Genomic DNA, 25,504 nt, shown 5'->3' with positions numbered 1-25,504 from the left:
GTACCTTGAGGGCTACCAAAGAGGCTGATTTGTTACCTGCAGACAACCAGGCAATTACCAGGGGTTGGCAGAAGGGCTTCCCTGCCTACCTACCATTTCCTCATCTGCACTGCCTGCCAAGACATGGATAAAGTCTAACATTTTGGTTATAAAGGGACATGGTCAACTTGAAATCTAGCCAATTTCAAAAGAACTTCCCTGCCAATTTTTGAGGCCTTCCAACTATATTTTCCTATAGTTAAAAATGTCCCTCCACCTGCAGCTGTGTGAAAGGCTCATAAGAACATGGGAAAAATCAACTATGCAGAGAGTTTTGTCAAATGCATTAATCAAATAAGATGAAAAATAAAGAAAGATACTAGTCTAATCTCAGTTGCAATAACTTCTTTTATAATTAGTAGGTAACAGCTGGGGTTATATCAAACTGAAGTGTAATTTTTAAGATAACTGTTACCCATTAATATTTGAAGCTTTTAATGGACAGGGTCTTCTTGAACTCCTAGATAACTAAATACTCATTGCCTTAGATGTTTCAGTGCTTTTGGAGCTTGGAGTTGGCAAGAGTAGAAGCAGCACTGTTCATCTCTTTCCCGCCACAGCCCTTGGAGTTGGTGGAATACCCTTTCTATTGACTTTAGGGGGGAGGAGGGGAAATCAATTTCAATCTGTTTTTTAATGTCCAAAACTCTTCTATGTGGCACATTAAACTCATGTATTTTATACTTCTGTTTTTATTGTGTCTAGAATCAGTCACAGACATCAAATATTGTAACTTTAAATCTTTAATGGAAGTACACACACTTAATTATACCATAAACAAACAATTTACACACATGTGCAGAATAATTGACATTTATTACAACCTGGTAAAAAGGAAACATTCAACTGACCCCATTGTATCTGAATTCTTCCCATATCTTTTGTGGACTCAAGCGGTGTCACAAAGGATGCTCTTCCTATTTCACAGTGCCAATTAATTACCGCGGATTAAAGCTTCACTGTAAATGAGCTCTCTGGCACAAAATAAAGGCTGGATATAAAAATGTTATTCCACTCATAGCAACCAAGTCCTAATCCCAAACTTCCTCTTATTATAAAGATCATTAATCTGAAAATCTAGAGTGACATCGTGGCCCCATTAAATTCTCAACTACAATGGCTCTAGAATTCCACACCTAAAGTAAAATATTCCTGAACCCATCTGATGAAATATCCTACCATCCAACTCTTTCTTATCCCTTCTCCTGTCTGGCATTTTCATAGACAGACTTTAAAGCCAGAAGGGACCTCCTGCACATTGGGGGCATAGAACCTCACCCACCATCTCCTGCATAATTCCCATAACCTCTGGCTGAGTTATTGAAGTCATGATTTAAAGACTTCAAGTTACAGAGAACCCACCATTTACTTTAGTTTAAACTTGCGAGTGACCCGTGCCCATGCTGCAGAAGAAAGTGAAAAACTCCCAGGGTCTCTGCCAATCTGTCCTGGGAGAAAATTCTTTCCCAACCCCAAATATGGCAAATCAGTTAGACTCCATATTCGTTTTGTGTAGTTGGGATTGTGTTTTCCAATGTACATCACTTTGCATTTATCAACACTGAATTTCATCTGCCATTTTTGGCCTTAACTATCTTGAGTATTTTTTCCATTGTCTGCAAATTTTGCCACCACGATGTTTACCCCCTTTTTCATAGTTTATAACTATGTTGAACAACATTGGTCCCAGTACAGATCCTTGAGGGACCATGCTATTGACCTCTCTTCATTGTGAAAACTGATCATTTATTCCTATCCTTTGTCTTCTATATTTTAAGCAGTTACTGATGGATGACAGGATCTCCCATGACTGCATGCTTTGCTTAAGAGACTTTGGTGTGCAATCTTGTCAAAGGCTTTCTGAAAGTCCAAGTACACTGGTCCAATATAAGACGGTTACTCACCTTTGTAACTGTTCTTCAAGATGCGTTGCTCATATCCATTCCAATTAGGTGTGTGCGCGCCATGTGCACGATCGTCGGAGAAATTTTTCTACCCTAGCAACACCCGGTGGGTCAACTGTGGAGCCCCCTGGAGTGGCGCCTTCATGGCGCTGGATATATACCCCAGCCGACCCAGCGCCCTCTCAGTTCCTTCTTGCCGGCTACTCCGACAGTGGGGACGGGGGGGCGGGTTTGGAATGGATATGAGCAACACATCTCGAAGAACAGTTACAAAGGTGAGTAACCGTCTTTTCTTCTTCGAGTGCTTGCTCATATCGATTCCAATTAGGTGACTACCAAGCCTTACCTAGGCGGTGGGGTCGGAGTGAGACATTGCTGTATGCAAAACCGCTGATCCGAATGCAGCATTGTCTCTGGATTGCTGTACAAGCGCGTAGTGAGCGGCGAAGGTGTGGACTGACGACCAAACTGCAGCTCTACAAATGTCCTGGATCGGAACTTGAGCCAGGAAGGCAGTCGGAGGAGGCCTGGGCCCCTGTGGAGTGAGTGATGAGGCGCGGCATTGGGACACCGGCCAGGTCGTAGCAAGCACGAATGCAGGACGTGATCCAAGAGGAGAGACGTTGGGAGGAGACTGGTAGGCCCTTCATCCGGTCGGCTACTGCAATGAAAAGTTGCATCATATTTCGAAATGGTTTTGTACGTTCAATATAGAAAGCAAGGGCCTTGCGCACGTCCAAGGAGTGCATACGCTGGTCTTGACGCGTGGCTTAGGATGGAAGACCGGGAGGAATATCTCCTGGTTCACATGAAAAGCTGATACCACCTTGGGAAGGAAGGCAGGGTGGGGGCGAAGCTGCACCTTGTCTTTATGGAAGACTGTATACGGAGGCTCAGACGTGAGCGCCCTGAGTTCAGAAACACGCCTTGCTGAAGTGATGGCTACAAGGAAGACTGTCTTCCAAGATAGGTAAAGGACCGAGCAGGTAGCCAATGGCTCAAACGGGGGTCCTGTGAGCTTGGAGAGGACCAGATTAAGATCCCACGCTGGAACAGGTTGGCGTTGCTGCGGGTAAAGGCGGTCTAAGCCCTTGAGGAATCTGACAACCATCGGGTTAGAGAAGACCAAGGAAGCGTGTTCTCCTGGGTGGAACGCCGATATAGCAGCCAGGTGAACTCTGACTGAAGATATTGCCAAGCCCTGCTGTCTCAGGGACAGGAAATACTCGAGTATGAGGGGAATAGACGCCTGCAAGGGGGGTGTGGCCCGCTGTTCGCACCAACAGGAGAACCACTTCCACTTGGCTAAGTAGGTGGTCCGTGTAGAGAGCTTTCTACTTCCCAGCAGAATCTGTTGCACAGGATGCGAGCATTGCAGTTCTGTCCGATTCAGCCATGGAGCATCCATGCTGTAAGGTGGAGCGATTGCAGGTCGGGGTGACACAATCGACCGTGGTCCTGGGAGATCAAGTCTGGGCACAAGGGAAGTGTGATCGGAGTTTGAATCGATAGCTCCAGAAGCGTGGTGTACCAGTGCTGTCTTGGCCAAGCTGGAGCGACTAGAATCATATGCACCTGGTCTCTGCGTAGTTTGAGCAGTACCCTGTGGACCAGAGGGAATGGAGGGAAAGCGTAGAACAGCTGGTCCTTCCACATTAGAAGGAAGGCGTCGGACAGGGAGCCCGGAGATCGCCCTTGTAGGGAGCAGAACGCGTGGCACTTCCTGTTGGCTCGAGATGCGAACAGGTTGACCTGGGGAAATCCCCACCTTTGGAAGATGGAATAGATGATGTCCGACAAATCGACCACTCGTGCGTCTGGAAGGATCTGCTGAGATGGTCCGCCAGAGTGTTCTGGACTCCAGGGAGGAACGATGCCATGAGATGTATCGAGTGGGCAAAGTAGAACTCCCACAGGCGAATGGCCTCTTGGCATAGGGGAGACGAACGGGCTCCTCCTTGCTTGTTGATGTAGAACATGGCAGTGGTGTTGTCTGTGAGGACTAACATGCAGCAGCCATGTAGGAGACCGAGAAATGCCTGACAGGCTAGGCGCTCCTGAACATTGATGTGCAGAGCTAGTTGGGATGCGGTCCACAGGCCTTGGGTATGGTGCTCCCCGAGGTGAGCCCCCCAACCTAGAGATGAGGCATCCGTGACTAGGTGCAGGGAGGGCTGTGGGGCATGAAACAGCATTCCTGCACAAACCGCCTTGTGATCCAGCCACCAGGTGAGAGAGGTCAAGATCGAGCTCGGAATCGTGACCACCATGTTCAGGCTGTCCCGAGAAGGGCGGTACACCGATGAGACCCAGGCCTGAAGTTGACTAAGCCGAAGTCTGACATGTCTGGTTACGTAAGTACAAGAGGCCATGTGACCCAACAGACCGAGACACGTCCTTACAGTGGTAATCGGGAAGGCCTGGAGTCAGTGGATGATGTTCGCGATGGTGCGAAACCGAGTGTCTGGAAGAAGAGCTCAGGCGAGTGTGGAGTCTAGGACTGCCCCAATAAACTCTATTCTCTGGGTTGACTCCAGAGTGGACTTCTTTTTGTTGAGTAGAATGCCTAAGTCATGGAAAGTTTGTAGTATTATGCGGACATGCGCCCGAACTTGCTCCCTGGTACGGCCGCGGACCAGCCAGTCGTCTAGGTACGGGAACACCAGTATTTTTTGTTGACGAAGGTATGCTGCCACGATGGCCATACATTTGGTGAACGCTCTCGGAGCCACGGACAGTCCGAAGGGAAGGACGGCAAATTGGTAGTGTACCTTGTTTACTACAAAACGAAGAAAGCGCCTGTGAGGGGGGTAGATCACTATATGAAAATAAGCGTCCTTCATGTCGAGGGTGGCGTACCAGTCCCCAGGATCCAGGGAAGGGATGATGGTCCCCAAGGAGACCATGTGGAACTTCAACTTTACTATGAATTTGTTGAGTCCGCGTAAGTCTAAGATGGGTCGCAGACCTCCTTTTGCTTTGGGGATCAGGAAGTAGCGGGAGTAAAACCCCTTGCCCCTTAACTCTGGGGAAACCTCCTCTATGGCCCCCATAGAGAGGAGCCCAAAAACCTCCTGTATAAGGAGATGCTCGTGAGAGGGGTCCCTGAAGAGGGACGGGGAGGGGGGGAAACGAAGAAAACTGGAGAGCGTATCCCCTCTCCACCGTGCGAAGGACCCAACAGTCCGAAGTTATAAGGGACCAAGCACGGTGGAAACGGGAGAGGCGATCCCGAAAGGAAGGAAATGGATCCTGGGTAATGGCTGGTGCGCCGTCCTCGGGCGCAGCTTCAAAAGTTTTGCCTAGGGCCTGAAGGCGGCCTAGGCGGGCCCTGATTCTGACCCTGTTGAGGGCCGGTCGACCTCTGTCTACCACCTCGTCCCCGCCTTCTGGGGAAGTCCTGTCTTGGACGAGGAGGAGGGTAGAACCTTTGTGGCTGGGGCCTAAATGGCCTGCGTTGGGGTCCTGGGACATGCATCCCCAGGGAGCGCATCATGGTTCTCGAGTCCTTGAGGCTCTGTAACCTAGAGTCCGTCTTGTCCGAGAACAAGCCTTGGCCGTCAAATGGTAGATCCTGCAGGGTCTGCTGCAGTTCTGGCGGCAACCCCGAAACCTGGAGCCAGGAGATACGTCGCATGACTATCCCCGACGCTAGTGTCCTGGTGGCCGAGTCCGCAATGTCAAGGGAGGCCTGTAAGGAGGTTCTAGCCACCTTTTTGCCCTCCTCCACCAGGGCCCCGAACTCCTCCCTCGAGTCCTGGGGGACCAACTCTTTAAATTTCCCCATGGAGTTCCACGAGTTATAGTTATATCGACTTAAGAGCGCCTGTTGGTTTGCGGCCCTGAGCTGCAGACCCCCCGCCGAATAAACCTTGCGTCCAAACAAATCAAAGCGCTTAGCGTCCTTTGATTTGGGCGCTGCCGCCTGCTGGCCATGGCGCTCTCTGGCGTTCACTGATGAGACTACCAGTGAACACGGTGGGGGATGTGTGTAAAGGTACCCATAGTCTTTAGAAGGAACAAAGTACTTCCTCTCTACACCCCTGGCAGTGGGAGGGATGGAGGCCGGGGTTTACCATAGGGCCGTAGCGTTAGCCTGAATTGTTCTGATAATGGGTAAGGCCACCCGGGTTGGGGCATCAGATGAAAGGATGCTCCCCACCGGGTCCTGCACCTCCACTAGCTCCTCGGCCTGTAAATCCATATTTCGTGCCACCCTACGTAACAAGTCTTGGTGGGCACGAAGATCTATAGGAGGTGGGCCTGCGGGTGTTGTACCCGCCACTGCCTCATCTGGGGAAGATGAGGACGACGCCTCAGGGGGTAAAGGACGTGTGTGGGGGTCTGGCTCCACGGGACTCGGAGGTGCAGGATCCCCTGCACCAGGGTCTGGCTCCTGGCTGGGCGTCGGGGCCAAAGCCTCCATACCCCCTGGGGGAGGACGGGAGATGGTGGCCTCAGGAGCCCTGGGCTCAGAGTGAGCCGAGCGAGAGGTCACTAGTGGAGCCCCTTGAGCCTGGTGATACGCCCAAGGGGTCCAGAAAGACCGATGCGTAGGGTCTTGTCGCAGGTTTTCTGCCCCCTCCTGCCAATGACCCAAGTCATCTGCAGCTTGACCCTGAGCAGGGTACGCTGAACGGGGGGCCCCTTCAGACGAGTGAGACGCCGATCTCGAGGGCCAGGGCGGTGCCGAGCGTGAGTGTAGAGAATCGTCCTGGTACGGTGCTGAGCGGTGCCGATCCAACGGCGAGCGACCTCTGCGTGGTGCCGGTGAACTGTACCAGGATTGAGAACGGTGCTGATGTCCATGTCGGTACCGGGACCCGGATCTGGATGACGAAGACCGTCTGTAACCTCAGTGCCGGGAGCGGCCTCGCGAATGTGAGCGGCGCTCATACCGGTGCCGGGAGCTGCGCCTTGACTCCGACCGGTACTGATGCTCGGGTCAGTACCGAGAAGAAGACCGGTGCCGGGAGGTAGATCTGTGCCACGAGTACGACCGGCGCCGAGATGGAGATCAGTGCCGGGACTGCAAGCGGCGTTGAGTCCTGCTCTGAGACCGGGAGCGGTGCCGCAAGTCCACGCCCGGAGACGGCGGGCGTATCAGGGTAGGCTTGTCCCTGGACTACACTGTACGAAGGGCATGCGGTGCCGCAGGTTGAGAAGGCGCCAGCTCCGTGAGGGCAGGGAGGTCTCTCGCCGTGGCAAACGTCTCCCATGTGGAAGGGAGACAGGGCTCCACCACTTGACGAGGCGGTGAGCCAGTCCGCGCCGGACTCAACGGCTCCACACCCGGTGCCGGAGTCAACTGTGCTGATGATACTTGCACCCTCTGGCGTTCGGAAGCCGGGCGCGGCTCTACCACCGGTGCGGGGGGAGCCGGTGCCTGTTGGACGGCAGCGTCCTGAGTCTTACGGGGCCTTTTATGTCCCGGAGACAGGGATCAGCGCCGAGGGGCTTGCGGTGCCGAGGCGCCTTTTCCACGTCTGCCCGCAGTGCAGTACCGGAAGGTGCCACTGGGGCACTACGCACCAAGGCGCTCGGTGCCAGAACCTGGTGTGCCGAAGGAGGATCCAGGCTAAGTGGATCCATGAGGAGCTGCTTAAGCCTGAAGTCCCGCTCCTTTTTCGTCCTTGGCCTGAAAGCCTTGCAAATCTTGCACTTGTCCGTTTGGTGAGACGCCCCTAAGCACTTCAGACAAGAGTCATGGGGATCTCCCGTTGGCATAGGCCTAGCACATGTCACGCACGGCTTAAAGACGGGAGCCTTGGGCATGAGCCCGACTGTGCGCCGGGGGAGGGGAAGGGGGGAATAAGAGCCCCCTTAACCTCCGCTAACTACTAAAACTATTTATAACTATTAACAACTACTAATCTAAAGAACACTATTAACTATCTACAAGAAACAACGGGTAAAGCTGGGAGAGTGGAGAACAGCTATGCCGCGCTCCACAGTTCCAACGACCATCACGGGCAGTAAGAAGGAACTGAGGGGGCGCTGGGTCTGCTGGGGTATATAATCAGCGCCATGAAGGCACCACTCCAGGGGGCTCCACAGCCGACCCACCGGGTGTTGCTAAGGTATAAAAATTTCTCCGACGATCGTGCACGCGGCACGCACACACCTAATTGGAATAGATATGAGCAAGCACTCAAAGAAGAGCCACTGGATCCCTCTTATTCATGTTTGACTCTCTCAAAGAATTCTAATAGATTGGTGAGGCATGATTTCCCTTTACGAAAGCCATGCTGACTCTTCCTCAGCATGTCCTCTTCCTCTCCGAGGGTTTATCACATCATTCAAGTGTCCTCACATCATTCAAGCGTCTGATATTTCTGTTCTTTACTGTCGTTTCAACCAATTTGCATGGTACTGACGTGAGACTTACTGGCCTGCAATTGCCAGGATTGCCTCTGTAGCCTTTTCAAAAAAAACAGGCATTACATTAGCTACCCTCCATTAAACTGGCATAAAGGTTGATTTAAGTGACAGGTTACATACCAGTTAGTAGTTCTGCAATTTCATATGAATTCCTTCACCTCTTGGGTGAATACCATCTGTCCTGGTAACTTATTATTGCTTAATTTAACAATTTGTTCCAAAACCTTCTCTAATGACACCTCAATCTGGGACTGTTCCTCAGATCTGTCACCTAAAAAGAATGGTTCAGGTGTAGGAATCTCCTTCACATCCATTACTGCTTTAGGTCCTGGTTCAACATGGCATTTAGGCACATATTCAGTTTTAGCACAAGTAGTCCTATTGACTTTCGTGGGACTAGGCACCAAGGTAAATGGATTTAAATCACCAATTTCAATCAATTTAGATCAGCAAGGAGGAAACCTTGATTTTAAACGATCTATTTTAGTAGTTTATAGTTATTTTCTCAAAGAGATGTTGATTCTAATTCATTGTTGGTAACCATTAAAACATGCTGATTTGCAACTACCGTATATATTCGTTAATAAGCTGAATATTTTTGGTAAAAAAATGACATATCAAAGAGTGGGGGGTCAGCTTATAAACGGATCTACACTAAAATTTGTCAAGTATCAGAGGGGTAGCCGTGTTAGTCTGAATCTGTAAAAAGCAACGGAGGGTCCTGTGGCACCTTTAAGACTAACAGAAGTATTGGAGCATAAGCATTCACCCACAAAAGCTTATGCTCCAATACTTCTGTTAGTCTTAAAGGTGCCACAGGACTCTCTGTTGCTTTTTACTAAAATTTGATGATTTTAAACTCTATGGCAGGGATCAGCAACCTTTGGCACGCGGCTCACAGGGTAAGCACCCTGGCAGGCTGGGCCGGTTTGTTTACCTGCCACGTCCGCAGGTTTGGGCGACTGTGGCTCCCATTGGCTGCGGTTCGCCACTCCAGGCCAATGGAGGCTGTGGGAAGCGGTGCGGGCCGAGGGATGTGCTGGCTGGGAACAGCGAACTGCAGCCACAGGGAGCTGAGGGGCTCCATGCCTGCAAATGCTCCAGGTAAACAAAACGCCCCGACCCGCCCTGCCCGCAGCTTACCCTGACAGGCGGGGAGCCAAAGTTTTCCAACCCCTGAAATATAGGGTCAGCTTATGAAAGGGTCATACAGTTTTCGCTATTTTTACTTATCCGCCTGGGGGGGGGGGCGCGCTGTCGGCTTATAAACGAACGGGCTAATGAACGAGTATATACAATAATTGCTTACGGTTCAAGGATTGCTTCAGCTAGTTTCTTAAGTAACCTAGGATGAATTTCATCAGGTCCCACTGTCTTGAATACATATAATTTACCTAAATAATCTTTAACCTGTTCTTTCCCCCATGTTGTTAATATTAATTGTTGAGTATGTGGTCACCTTTAACCTTTTCAATGAAGACTGAAGCAAAATAGGCATTAAGCATCTCAGCCTTCTTGATGTCATCAATTAGCTCCCCCCCCCCAGCATAGTAGAAGACCTACATTTTCTTTTGTCCTTTCTTTGGGTTCCTAATGTTTTTAAAGAACCTCTTCTTACTGTCTTTTATATCCCGTTCTGGTGTAACTCATTTGATGCCTCAGCCTTTCTGATTTGTCCCTATATGCTTGTGCTACTCTTGACTTCCTCAGTTATGTGTCCATGTTTCCACTTTTTGTAGGATTCCTTTTTTAATTTTGGGTCATTACAAAGCTCCTGAGAGAACCATAATGGCCTCACACTATTCTTATCTTTTCTTTGCATCAGGATAGTTTGCAGTTATGCCTTTAATACTGTTTACTTGAGAAACTGCCATCTCCCTGAACTCCTTTTTCCCCCTTTGACTCTTCCCATGGGACCTTACCTACCAGTTCTCTGATTTTGCTGAAGTCCACTTTTTTGAAGTCCATTGTTCTTATTCTGCTGCTCTCACTATTTTCTTTCCTTAGAAATCATAACATTATCATTGCATGATCTCTTTCACCCAAGTTACCTTCCACCTTCAGAATTCACAACCAATTCCTCCCTCTTGGTCAGAATCAAGTGTAAAATGGCAGTCCCCTGGTTACCTCCTCCACTTTCTGAAACAAAAAGTTATCCCCAATACATACCAAGGACTTACTGGAAATTTTGTCTTTTGCCCTATGACTTTTCTAACTGATATCTAGGTAGGTAAAGTCCCCCATTACTACCACATCTTCTGTTTTGGTTATTTCTGCTATTTGTTCTAGAAATGCCTCATCCCCCTCCTTTTCCTGATTTAGTGGTCTATAGAAGACCCAGACCATGGGGTCACCCCCCTCTTTTATCCCTTTTATCATTACCCAGAGATTTTCAACTGTTCTACCTCTCACTTTCTTCTGGACCTCAGAAGAGCTTTATATACTTTTGACACATGATACACAGGTAACTCTTCTGATCCTAGGGAAGAGATAGGATCTGCATCAAGGAGAGCAGAGTTACAAGGGGGTGAAACCTTTTTTAAAAAGTCAGAGAGCTCTAAGGCAGAGAGCAAGTATGGAAAATTTCTGCTTAAAGACTGGTAAGGATATAAGCAATGGAAAACAGGGGCTTATAATGGAAAACAAAGTTAGACATGCCCACAGTGAATATATGAGCTCTATTATATGTGAAGCCCTCTTCAAAGTAGTTTTTGGAATGTTTATGCAGCTCCCACAAGCCAAGTATGATCATAATGAGTCAATAGGCAGACAGGAGACCTCCAATACCTAACTGATGTAAGAAGTGGTGTCGGTGTTATAGAAAAATCACGTCTAGAGACGTGTGAAATAATTCACAAGGAAAACAAAGTTTAGAAGTGCCATATATACTCGATCATAAGCCGATTCGTTTGTAAGCCGATCCCCCCAAGATGGATAAGTAAAAATGGAAAAATTTTATGACCCGTTCATAAGCCGACCCTATAATTCAGGGGTCGGCAAACTTTGGCTCCCAGGACGTGAGGATAAGCCGCTGGTGGGCTGAGATGGTTTGTTTACCTCGAGCGTCCGCAGGCACGGAGGTAAACCCAAGTAAACAAAGTGTCCCGGCGTGCCAGCTGCTTACCCTGACGGGCCGGGACAGCAACTAGTGGGGAAATTTGGGGGGGGGGGGGGGAAGCTGGAGGCCAGGGGAGTAACCCTTGTGACCACCCCCATGACCCCACTCCTAGCCTGGGACCCCCACACTCTCCCCATCCCATCCCTTCCCACCTTATCTGGGGAGGATGTCTCTGGCCTGGCTGGAACTGCTCTGGCAGGCTGGGCAGCATGGCCGCAGCCTACTCTGGCGGACCAGGTGGCGCGGCTGCAGCCTGCTCTGGGGGGCGGGGCCGAGCAGCACACCTGCAGCCTGCCAGCCCCGGAGCTGCAGCTGCTTCGGAGGCTGGGGGGAGAGCAGCATGGCCAGAAGCGGAGAGACTCTGGCCCCGCCTCTTCCCTTCTGTCTCTGCTGCCTCTCCTTGCTCCCTCTGTTGGGGGGAGGGGCTGTGTCCCACCTCTCCCTCTCTATACCCGTTCATAAGCCGACCCCCTTCTCTGGTGCTTCCCTTTTTTACTAAAAAAATTCAGCTTGTGAATGAGTATATATGTTAGGTTTTCTACAACACTCATTATCTAGTCAGAGTAATAGATATTACTCTTTAAAAGCAAAAATTAAACTCAATCTATGAAGGCAAATGTATCCCATCCATTGTTGCATTAGAACTACTCTCAGTATTTTTAGAAGTCAAGTACACCTCTACCCCGATATAATGCTGTCCTCGGGAGCCAAAAAAATCTTACTGCGTTATAAGTGAAACCACGTTATATCGAACTTGCTTTGATCCGCCAGAGCGCGCAGGCCCCCCAGCAGAAGGCAACAGCTAGTTTTCTTATGCCACCCAGGGCATTTATTATTAAAATACATTTCTTTATTTCTGTTGTAAATAAGCAGAGTACAAATATTGACAATGCATACCTATAGACAAAAAGAATTTTAAAAATATATGCAGTCAGGTTTTTTTGTGAAAGCTGCAGCAAGCCTTTGAGTTTTAGATAAGCGAATGTACCATAATTACATTTTGAGACTGCTTAAAATGCGAGAGAATTTTAATACAACAAAAGCGATCTAATTACTTACGATTCAGTATGAATTTAAAATGCCCATTTTTCTTTACAAGCACCTTGTAATTACCTATTTAAGATGATACTGTTGAAATTACAAAACAACCTGAAGTAAAAAAATAACTGACACGAAATGAAGAATTGAGATTTAAGTCATTAAGCACCAAGAGAAATCAACACCATCAAAACAGAGTCACATCTTGAAACAAGTTGAGACCCTTAAGCTAGAAAAATGTATTACTAAAAATATTCGGGTACAAAATGGCCCAGATGAAGAGAGAAATACAGTTGGGTCTAAGCAAAAGACTAGAAGCCAAGACCTTGAGCACGTTTCTTTGCCTCTCTATGCCTCAACTACCTTGGTGTAAAATGGTGATAATGCCATGTCTTGACAAATATCCTCCCTTCACTTACCAATCGCAAGAGAGAATTTTACTCCTGGGGGAATTCTGTGCCACTGCGCAAGTGCAGAATTTATGTCCCGTGCAGATTTATTTGATTCCCTGCAGAAAAATGACTTTCTGATGGGGAAGCAAAGGGAAGCCACAAGAGCGGCCATGCGACCCAACCCAACAGTAGGTTTCGGGTGCCCAGGGCAGCCGGCATAGAGGTAATTCACTGTTGGACAGGAAGCAGGACTGGAGTAGACCCAGCTGGTGGCTCCTACCCTGAGCCAGGCTCAGCTGCTAGTGTGTACAGGGCTGGGGAGGACAGGACTTCCTCTTCCCCTGCACGGCATCCGGAGCCAGGTCAGACCCACCCCAGATTTCTCCCCAGGCTGCAGGAAGCTCTACAAGCCCCCTCCCTCCCCGTCCTCTCACACACACCTACCGCCGCTTCCTGCGCCCACCGCGCCTCAGCTACAGGGGCAGGGATCCCTGTACAGGGAGCTGCTCCCCTATTCCACCCAACCCCTGTGCATCCAGACCCCCTCATACCCAGACCCTCTTCTTGCCAAGCCTCACCAACAACTCTGCACTCAGAACCCCCCCAATGAGCCCCACTCCCCCTGCACCACCCCGACAAGCCACCTGTACCCAGATCGCCACCCCACTGAGCCCCAACCAGTTGCAGCTGGATCCCCACCACTCTAAGCCAAAACCAATCAGTTCAACTTACTACACTACTAATAGTACTTCCTTTGTTTAATAAATCTGTTAGTTTTAAATGCAAAACATGCTTTGATAAAAACTTTTTTTTGGTATGCATTCAGCACATACAGTAGTTTTATATAACTAATAAAAACAATTTTAAAATGCTATTTGTACATGTTAATTGAATTATTTCCATCCAAATGCATCAGACATCGACATGTACAAAATTAAATAAACATGCATTCACCATTTTCTAACAAACTGTATAAATTAATCTGAATAAAAGTACATACATTAAGCTATATAATGGCTTATATAAGTGCATACAGAATTAGTGTGTCTTCCCGGTTTGCAAAATGTACCAAATTTAGTGTAAAGTCTACATGTATTTGCAAATCAACATGTTTTAATGTTTCCAAACAATGAGAATTCACTTTTCTTTAGGAAAAATTACTAAAAAGGTATAAGTGCGATACAGGATTAAAACTGTATGCAGTGTTTTTGTAGCCGTGTTGGTCCCAGGATATTAGAGAGACACGATGGGTGAGGTAATATCTTTCATTTGACCAACTTCTGTTGGTGAGAGAGACCGACTGTTTCACCTTGCATTTTGCTGTGACACTGGGAGTACTTTTTCCAGACCAGAAGAGCAGCTCTGTTTGGCTCAAAAGCTTGTCTCTCTCATCAACAGAGGTTGATCCAATAAAAGATATTACTTCATCCACCTTGTCTCTCTAAGACTAAAACCAATTATTTAAATCAAGGTTTCCCGCTTGTTGAATTAAAGCAAACCACCCTGAAGTGCAAGCTGGTCTTTAGCTCTTCAACACAGCCCAGCAACGGCTACTGAGAAGGGGCAGCATTGGTCTGGTCAAAAAGAGGGATAGAGGAGACACTCCTATGCTAGACTGCCTCATCAATTTTTTAATACATAGTCTCTACTCACAAGAGTGGAGACAGTGCAGTAGATGATTCCGAAGCCTGGCAGCTCGCAGGGACAGGAATATCTGAGTGAGAGACTGAGAAAGGGGGATGTCTGCATGACTTAGGGCTTATCTACATAGAAAAGTTGCAGTGGTTTAACTAAGGATACGATTTTAAACCTATTTATTTAAACTGTCCGGACACTTATTTTACCTTAAAAAAAGAATTATTTTAGTTTAGCTTAAATTGATTAGGAATCAGTTTAAACAAAACCATCACTCAAACTGAAACAGAAGGTGCAGACGGTCTGCAAAGGTGTATACACTGGTTTAAAATTACATCTTTAGTTAAACCACTACAAATTTTCTCATACAGACAATGCCTAGGTGAGGGTAAGTGAAGGGGAGGAGAGAGGTTAAAGGAGAAAAGGAAGAAAAGTCTGGGAAGAGGAAAGAAATAAAGATGTTGATGAGTTATCCTGAGTTATTTAGCTATTTACTAGCCAAGACATACAAAAAGATGCTTCTTCCCCCACCCAAAGGGTCCTGGGGCAACAATCTTTAGGAAGTCCGCAACACAACCCTCCCAGCATGCACAGGTGGAGACACTGCATGCTTGGCTTCTCAGCAGACTGCTTCCCCTACCTCCCACTAAACCCTCTCATGTTCCTCTGGCTCCCTCTCTGTTTCTGAATAACAGGCTTAGATTTCTGGCAAGCAGGTGTCTTGTAAGATTTTCAAGCCCTGATAGTATTTCTCACATGGATAGTGTTAGGATTAGTTGCTTGTAAAGCCCTCTGAAGATGAAAAGCACTAGAAGAACTATTATTAATTTTAAATTTGTTTTAGTCCAACCTCATGGAAAAGAAATTTCCAAGAAGAATGAGAAGAGAAAATGGTTAAAAAAGTAATCAAGCTTTTTGATCAGATTCACACTTAATGCTCTACAAGCCATCTTCATAGTGAATTTCTAATTTGGTGCTACCTTACAAAATTGAAATTCGAGTACCACTGAAAGATACTACGTTTGCGCCACAGCTCAGAGAGCCGAGAAGCCAACTGGTTTTTAAGCTGCTTGCTTTGGCCTTTTAGAAAGTGGACTATAGGCCATATTCCTGTACATGGGAATTTCCCCTCCATTGCACCCACATAACAGGATGAGAAACAGTTTCAAGTTTCCTGACTGTTCAATATGCCCCACCAATTCCCGCACCAGGAGGCCACCTGGGCTCAGGCTCCTCCCCCCCCTTCCCCTCCCAGGGTGGCAGTAGCAGCGCATAAGTAAGGGTGGCAAGGGGCGCTAAGTCTGCCATGAAAAGAGAGATTGATGAATATCTATCACCCAGCTAGGAGCTGCTGCTTTCCGCTCTGCTTTCAGAGCTTGGTGATGTTACATGTACTTGGGGGGGAGGGGCGTGATCAAATAAGTTTGAGAACCTTGTTCTAGGGCATATGTGATTACCGCCTTTGAAGGAGCAAGGAGACATGTTGAACAACTTGTGTACAGTCTATCTGGCTAGTGATGTAAGGGCAATACCTGTAGGCAAAGGAAATTATTGTAGAGGAGCACACAGGATTACACAACCTGCAATTCCTATGCTTCATTGGGGAATGAAAAGGAGGATAACAGGAAAATGGAATTCACTGAAAATCTAGGGGGTATCCTCTCTTTCCACTCCCACACCATCTCCACTCTGAGCTGGAAGCCAAAGTCTCTTCCTAACCCATTCCCTTTGTAGCCATCTTTCGGGAGGAAGTTCAGTCTAAGGGATAAAAGTAAAGGAACTGGGATTCCTAAATTTTATTCTCAGCCCTTCCACAGATTGACTGCCCCTCCTTGGCCAAGTCACTTAACTTGGAGCTCCATCTCCCTGTTTCTGAAATTAGTAACATTTTGGCTCCATTACCCTTAATCTCCATCCCCTCAGTTTCATTTCCTGTTTTTTGTGAGCAGGGCATTGGCACAAGCACATTGCATGGTTGTATTTCTCATAGTGGATCTGCACCTTTTGCACAGATTTCCATGCTACTCTACAAAACACAGACATGATATACTGTACTATGAAATATTTTGTTTAGAAATGTAAGCATCAATCAATATAGCACAGGAACAAATCTACACAGACACACCCCTAGAGCCTGAACCACGGGTATTCTATCTGCTACCCAAGATCCATAAACCTGGAAATCCTGGACACCCCATCATCTCAGGCATTGGCACTCTTACAGCAGAATTATCTGGCTATTTGGAGTCTCTCCTCAGACCCTATGCGACCAGCACTCTTACCAGCTATCTTCAAGACACCACCGACTTGCTGAGGAAACTACAATGCATTGGTGATCTTCCTGAAAACACCATCCTGGCCACCATGGATGTAGAAGCTCTTTACACCAATATTCCACACGAGGATGGACTACAAGCTGTCAGGAACAGTATCCCTGACGAGGCCATGACACCTGGTGGCTGAGCTTTGTGACTTGGTCCTCACCCACAACCATTTCAGATTTGGGGACAACTTATACCTTCAAGTCAGTGGCACTGCTATGAGTACCCGCATGGCCCCACAATATGCCAACATTTTTATGGTGGACTTAGAACAACGCTTCCCCAGCTCTCATACCCTAGCGTCCCTCCTCTACTTGCGCTACATTGATGACATCATCATCATATGGACCCACAGGAAGGGGGCCCTCAGGAGGTCATCTAGTCCAACCCCCTGCTCAAAGAAGGACCAATTCCCAGATTTTTGCCCCAGATCCCTAAATGGCCCCCCCTCAAGGATTGAGCTCACAACCCTGGATTTAGCAGGCCAATGCTCAAACCACTGAGCTATCCCTCCCCCCATACTTACCTACATGCCTTCAGCTTCCATCCAGGACACCTCACACCATCCACTGTCTACAGCCAAGCCCCAAGATACAACCGCATTTGCTCCAATTCTTCAGACAGAGACAAACACCTACAAGATCTTTATCAAGCATTCTTAAAACTACAATACCCACCTGGGGAAGTGAGGAAACAGGGGAGTCACATCTTATGCGGGGGTTAGGTTCTGAAGTCAGCCAGTTAGGCGAAAAATCACATATAGTCAAACGCTCATTGAGTGGAATGGTGGGCAGAATCGCCCGCACTACAGGTACAGTATTTAAATTGCTATTTCTCTCTTTTTGCCGAGCGCATATAGTTAAAATCACGTAAGTTAAATGCGCCTATGATGCGACTCCACTGTATTGACAGAGCGAGACAGGTACCCAAAGTCACCTATTACACGACAGGTCCAACAAGGAAACTAACAGAACACCACTGGCCATTATGTACAGCCCCCAGCTAAATCCTCTCCAGCACATCATCAACCATATACAACCTATCCTGGAAAACGATCCCACACTCTCACGCATCTTGGGAGGCAAGCCAGTCCTCGCTTACAGTCCCCCAACCTGAAGCAAATACTCACCAGCAACTACACACCACATCACAGAAACACTAACCCAGGAACCAATCCCTGAAACAAACCTCATTGCCTACTCTGTCCCCATATCTACTCTAGCGACACCATCAGAGGACCCAACAATCAGCCACACTATCTGGGGCTCATTCACCTGCACATCAACTAATGTGATATATGCCATCATGTGCCAGCAATGCCGCTCTGCCATGTACATTGGCCAAACCGGACAGTCTCTACGTAAAAGAATAAATGGACACAAATCAGACATCAGGAATGGGAACATACAAAAGCCAGTAGGAGAACACTTCATAGAATCATAGAATATCAGGGTTGGAAGGGACCTCGGGAGGTCATCTAGTCCAACCCCCTGCTCAAAGCAGAACCAATCCTCAACTAAATCATCCCAGCCAGGGCTTTGTCAAGCCTGACCTTAAAAACCTCTAAGGAAGGAGATTCCACCACCTCCCTAGGTAACCCATTCCAGTGCTTCACCACCCTCCTAGTGAAAAAGTTTTTCCTAATATCCAACCTAAATCTCCCCCACTGCAACTTGAGACATTACCTTGAGACATTACTCCTTGTTCTGTCATCTGCTACCACTGAGAACAGTCTAGATCAGGGGTAGGCAACCTGCGGCACGCGAGCTGATTTTCAGTGGCACTCACACTGCCCAGATCCTGGCCACTGGTCTGGGGGATTCTGCATTTTCATTTAATTTTAAATGAAGCTTCTTAAACATTTTAAAAACCTTATTTACTTTCCGTACAACAATAGTTTAGTTATACAATATTGTTTACGTTTAACATTAAAATGTATTATTGGCATGCGAAATCTTAAATTAGAGTGAATAAATGAAGACTCGGCACACCACTTCTGAAAGGTTGCCGACCCCTGGTCTAGATCCATCCTCTTTGGAACCCCCTTTCAGGTAGTTGAAAGCAGCTATCAAATCCCCCCCATATTCTTCTCTTCTGCAGACTAAATAATCCCAGTTTCCTCAGCCTCTCCTCATAAATCACATGCTCCAGCCCCCTAATCATTTTTGTTGCCCTCCGCTGGACTCTTTCCAATTTTTCCACATTCTTCTTGTACTGTGGGGCCCAAAACTGGACACAGTATTCCGGATGAGGCCTCACCAATGCCAAATAGAGGGGAATGATCACATCCCTCGATCTGCTGGCAATGCTCCTACTTATACAGCCCAAAATATCCAATTTCCCTGGACATTCAACAACAGATTTAAAAGTAGCCATCCTTCAACAAAAAAAATTCAAAAACAGACTTCAAAGAGAAACTGCAGAGCTACAATTCATTTGCAAACTTAACACCATTAATTTGGGCTTGAAAAGGGACTGGGAGAGGCTGGCTCACTACAAAAGAAATTTTCCCTGTCTTGGTATTGACACTTCCTCATCAATTATTGGGAGTGGACCACATCCATCCTGACTGAAATCCCCTTGTCAACACTGGTTCTCCACTTGTAAGGTAACTCCCTTCTCTTCATGTGTCAGTATATCTATGCCTGTATCTGTAATTTTCACTCCATGCATCTGAAGAAGTGGGGGTTTTTACCCACAAAAGCTCATGCCCAAATAAATCTGTTAGTCTTTAAGGTGCCACCAGACTCCTCGTTTTTTTAATCAATACATATCTTGGAATTACATAGAGAAACCTCTCAGATTCCTCTCTGCTAACACACTCACCTCACAGGCTCCATTCTTAGTTTGAATCCCAGTCTATGCCTGTGCTGTCCGTCCCCCAGCCCAACCTATTTCCTGCTCTCTCTGGAATTTCTGCCCCATTTCCAATAAAGCCATTAAAATGTATAATCTACATTTTCCATTCCTTCAATCCCCTTGACAGCTTCCCCAGCTACTCTTCTCACTCCCCTGTAGGATGCAGGAGCCATTTCAGGCCCTATTTTCCTGCAGCTCTCAATGCCTCCCTCCCTTCTCTCATTCCACAATCATTCCTCCAACCCACGGTTGCCTCTTTCTTCCTGACACCAGCTGCCCCTCTTCTTTTCCTCCCCTCCAGGAAACTTCTGCTTCCATGCTAGTCAGCTCTCAGCCCACTCCTGCAGCCATCACTTCAGTCACTCAACTGCATCTTCATCCAGCATCATAGTCCCTCTGATCTATCCATTTCTGAGTTGGCACCAATCTCTCTCAGCAACCCTGCTCCTCCACACACCAGGGTAAGCTATCTTTCCACAACTTCCAGTCTATTAATATCTTCTATTACTCTCCTGCTCTCAGCACAGTCCTTCTTGAACTGACCTCCCTCCAACATTCAGCTATGTTTTCCACCCTCAGTCAACAATTTTGCTCCTCTTTCACTCTGTGCATCTAACAATCCCCAATTCCAACCCTCCTCTTTAATCCCTTTCCTCTGCAGAGCATCTACAAAGAAAGCCCAAAGACCATGCAGATTTCCTCTACATTTGTTCCTTTGTCAATTGTAAAATGCTAAGCAGCTCTCTTGACTTATACCTACCCTTCCTTCATTGACTCCAACCCTCTATTGCAGTGGTTCTCAGACTTTTTTTTACTGGCGACCCCTTTCACATAGCAAGCCTTTGAGTGCAACCACCCCTTATAAATTAAAAACACTTTTTAATGTATTTAACACCATTATACATGCTGGAGGCAAAGTGGGGTTGGGGTGGAGGTTGACAGCTTGCGACCCCCCATGTAATAACCTCACAACCCCCAGTTTGAGAACCCCTGCTCTATTGTCGATCTAATGCCCCACTTCCATGCCAACTCGAAAGTCCCTCCAATTTTTTTCCACGAAAAAAAATGATACAATTTACAGAGAATTTTCCTATACTGCTTCTTTTCACACCCCCATCTTCCTTTGGCCTCCTCTAACTCCAGAATATCCCTCTTGTCCTCTTCCAACCCATTAAGTAGTCCCTTGACCTATCCCCTCTTACATACTTCCACTGCCTCTACTTCCTCTCTCAACTCTTTTCAGTATCTTTTGCAATGTGGCTTCTCCCTGCTCCACTTCTTTAAGACTATCACCAAGATCCCAAATAAGCTGCTCACAGCCAAGTCTCAGGGCCTCCTCCATGACCCCCTCTCACTTTTATCATCCCATGCTGTTCAATGCCTATTTTAGATTGTTTGATCTTTGGCGCAAGGTCTTGCCTTTATCAAGCTCAACTATGACACCACAGGAGTAGTAACGACAAGTGGCCAAACTGACAGTTAGTATTAGCTGATAAACTCTATTGATGGCTATGGTGTTGCACCTGCTAACATTAGTAGAGAATTCGGCCCCAAATCTCAAATATTTGTTTAAGATTAAATTGGTTGGAGAACAATCCACACACAAAGGCACCCAGCAAAAATCCAGGCATTTGCTTTCTAAATTGCCAGGCAATGCAGTGCTCAACAAAATAAACTGTAGATTTTTAACTAAGACCCACTTGTACACTACAGAGATGCAGAGATCCTGAAACTAATCTGTTCTTGTTGCTACACACCACTGTGAAAGACTTTTTAAATGGCCATTGGAACCAGTAGTGAAGATAGGCTTCTAAAGAGAGTATTTAGAACAAATTAAGTTAGCTACCACACTATAGCAATCAGGGAACGAAGTTTTTCTCTTTTTGATTCTAAGGTCATTATTGAAAATTGCTTATCGAAAATTAAGAAAATGCAGACCGCTGCGTGTTTTTACATATACTCAATTACAAGGTAACTTTTCACAGTATATTTTGCTATTAAAAGGTTGAAAATATTGAATTGCTTCCTCTTCAACTGAGTTTACTCCACCCCAATCTTATACCTGGAATGACCCTAATCAGAGTTCAGAAAAAAAATGTAGAAACATGCTTTTATCAGATGCAGTTATCTTGAACGCTAAAGATGAGTGCAACTGAGAAACGATAAACAAGACTAAATGTCTTAATATGAAACAGATATTCTAAAGGAGGGATGTGATTAGAACAAACTACTAGGAATCAGGATTCCTGGGCAAAATTCCCCACTCTGCCACCAATTCAGTGTGACCTTGGTCAAGACACTTCACCTCATTTTCCCCCATGAATATAATTTTCTTTTATAGCCATCCACTTTCATAATCTCAGTTTTCTGTAACCTCCAACTGAGAGGCCGAATTATTCCATGCTAGGTCTCTTTCCAAAGTCGACTGATTCCCTTGGAGGTGGGTAAGTTTAAAGGCATAAGAGAAAATTCCTCCATCAATTTGCAATTTTTGGGAGAGGCTAGGAAAAGTAGTTCTACCACACTAACAATAACGCTAACCTCCCTTTATTTTTTAAGCAGGGCTGCAGCAAAAGTGGCTGGAGCTAGAAACTTGGCATGGATGTAGTCCTCACGAAGGACTAGTGTCTTTTCTTAGTTTTATAGGAAAATAAAATTGTGACTGAATAATGATTTCTGAGCATGATCTGCTGACTTTAGCAGATGGTTAATGGAGATCTGCCTCCTTTTTGACATTACTACACATTTTCCCAGCATGACCAGAACTGGGGAATGAAGCAATAACAGAACTTGCTGAGACAATTTTCATGAAGGAAGCTGTCTCACTGACATCAAAAATCCTTCCTTAACAGGAAAGCAAGAAAACTGCAAGCACAGAAAAAATTGTGGAACCCATGATTTTAGGGTCTGAACAATTTTTCGGCTGAATTCTGCAATATTTTTCCATCATCTACATGGCTTTCAAAAGATAAATAAAAATCTGCCTCCAACCAAACGTTGAAATTCACCCCACCCATCACCCCCAGAAAGGAACTTGAAAGTCTAATTGGATTGCTTAAATATTAAGTATTTTTAATTTTTAAATTAAGAAAACAAGAAAATTATGAAAAAAACCTATGTTAATGAAGCATTTAAAGCACATGGTTAAAATTTACAAAAAGTCAGAAAATGCAAGAGCTGACGATCCAACTGCAAAGTCAACTTTGGAAAATAAAATGTGCAAACCTTTCTTTTTGTTTCTAAACACATACATAAAACATGTTAAGCTAGTAAAATATACAATTACATACACAGGATACATAGCATGACTGAATTACTGTTGTATTTCCTGGTTGTTTTTACATGTGTAATCTTAATAATGCATTAACTAGATTGTGTGGGTTTTGATCTGTTGTTTATAGAGGCTTCAGGCTTCTTGGATGAAAGGCAGTATTATATAAGTGCAAAACGCCATTTCAAGAACCTTAAATCAACATAAAGATAACCTCATACGTAAAAATTAATCAATATATGCTCTCTAATTGACATTCACCTTGAATAATAATTATACGTTTTATTATAAACTAGAATCTTTCATTATGCTTCCGCTAGGGAATACCAATTGTCATTTCCTGCAAAACAATGCCAATTTCTTTTTAAAATACATATTCATTTACTTTCAAACTGTATTAAAAATTCAGTTTAACATATGGCAGCAAATGTTAATTTTACGGAATGAATGAATCAATTAATTTTTATACAAGAATAAAGAATGCTCTTCCCCATAGGTTAGGGACCTTAGCACATGCTGAAGACAGCTGGAGAAACAGCGAAGGTTTCTTTTTGCTTTCCCCAAATAGAAGTGTAAATACCATTCTGTAAGAAAGCAGGAAACAAGTTGAGAAGCAGATGAGAACGTTAGGTAACCCAGTCAGGAAACTGAACAGCCTCTCCTTAGAGATCCTGATCTGTTGTAGCATTCATCATGAATAACAGAATCAAATGATCAAAGAAGAAAGCCAGTTTAAACACATTCTAATCTGTTGTTTTTGAAGGAGAAACTAAAATGAGTGAATTTCTGAATAACTTCACTGTCAATGTTCAGGTCTTCTCTTCACAAAGATGTTTACCAACCCTTAAACTGTTTCAGTATGTGTTTGCTATATTAGTTTAAAGAACTCTATCTTAATTCCTCAATAATTTTAATTTCCTAATATTTAAATTGTACCCATTCCTAGTTTAACTTCCTTCCATCTGCAAAGTTAAATTTCTGAAGTCTTGTTCCATTTTATTAAACCCCTTTATAATTTGAATTCTTTCATTAGGTCACCTTGCCATCCTCTAGGATGAGAAGCAGCTTACCCCTCTTTAGCCTTTAAGTATACTGTTAAAAATTATAATAATCCCAGGTTACACGTTCTTCACAAAAAACTCTCCACCCCACCCAATGAAAGACCATATTTTACATTAGGGCACAAAGCACAGTAATTTTATTTTGAGCTGAATTCTCTGTTAATAAATCCCAGTATCATTTTTACAGAAGGCTCATAACTGCAAGGATTTCCAACCATTGTTTTCATGCTCAATATACTGCATAAATGTTCCTGTGTATACTCTTTTGCTCTAGCACTGTCAGACTTATTTAACAGTTATCTATGCTAAACTGCATTTTCCATTTACTGCCCGTTACCTAAAGATCCCAAATCCCTCTTAATCTGGTTGCCTGAACACAGCTATTTTCATACTCCTCTAAAAAAAGAGCCTGCAGTCTGATGAAAAAAATTCAGTGCCAGTATTCATCCCCTGACCCAAATTACTGTTGCCAGGATATGCAGCAGTAATGCAGTACTTTCTTTGAGATTCAGAGGTTTCATTTTATGCAGGGAACAGGCAAACTCTATTTAGTCTTATTATTCAATATTTTCCACAGTGACATTGCTCAACAGTAAGATATTTGAAAGAGCAAGTGCTGACAGATTTTTAAGGCTCATTTCAGAAAGATATCTAGCTAATATACAGTGTTTTGCACATGAATGCTTAACATTTCCAAGAAAAAAAAACAACTAAATTATTTACCCCTAATTCCAGAAACTTCAATCAACAGACAAGCATACCCAGTGATAGCTTCCATCTGGAAATGTCTGTCCTCAGATGATGTAATGTATAGAATTCATTAGAATGTTATTAATAAAGCATCTCACTACCATGGCACTCAAGCAGCAAACATTTAAACCAATATAAAAAAAATCAAGTACTAAAAAGCCAGACAAAGGATCAAGTAAATAATTAAAAAACCAGATTAGGTAACATATTTCTGAAGCACCACTTCTAACCCCCTCCCTACCCCACATCAACACTGACCCTCTCCAGGCAGCTAGTGCCCCTATCCTGGGAGAGTCACTGGTTGGACAACTGGAATGTCTCTTAGGACTGAAAACCAGGATTTGGAAAGATGACACGGGAACTCTCAAGCCACTGCAGTGGACAATGATTCCACTCCTCCAATATCATGGCCTGAGAGGGAAGGAGATCGGGGTAGCAGAGGACGGTGATATCTATACATATTAAAGAGCACAGAATGAGCGGGGGAAAGGGTGTACAGACTAGTGAACTCCATGATGAGTTTCAGGACACAAGGGAGAAGGGTGGACCCCCCCAAAGCCCCCCGGGGTCAGCTTGAAAGAAGAGTGCAGAGGCCAACAAATCCCTCACACTGGATTCTCTGTGGGGAGGAGAAGGGGAAAGAGGACAGTGCATACCCCTGCCCCATTAGATTCTCTGCAGAAAAGGGATAAAAGGAGATGAATTCTCCCCCACGCTGGGGGGGGGGGGGGGGCA

General features: G+C 45.6%; 1 protein-coding gene across 1 annotated transcript in view; it reads right to left on the bottom strand.

Annotated features, from left to right (window-relative positions):
* GPATCH8 (G-patch domain containing 8) overlaps positions 1–25,504 on the bottom strand; it is a gene marked incomplete in the record, with an annotated part of 88,969 nt that overhangs the window by 58,089 nt on the left and 5,376 nt on the right.

Source organism: Trachemys scripta, chromosome 23 (assembly GCF_013100865.1).
Source record: "Trachemys scripta elegans isolate TJP31775 chromosome 23, CAS_Tse_1.0, whole genome shotgun sequence".
Classification (NCBI taxonomy): Eukaryota; Metazoa; Chordata; order Testudines; family Emydidae; genus Trachemys; species Trachemys scripta.
The sequence above is the reverse complement of the archived record's forward strand: the minus strand, read 5'-3'. Positions and strand labels throughout refer to the sequence as shown.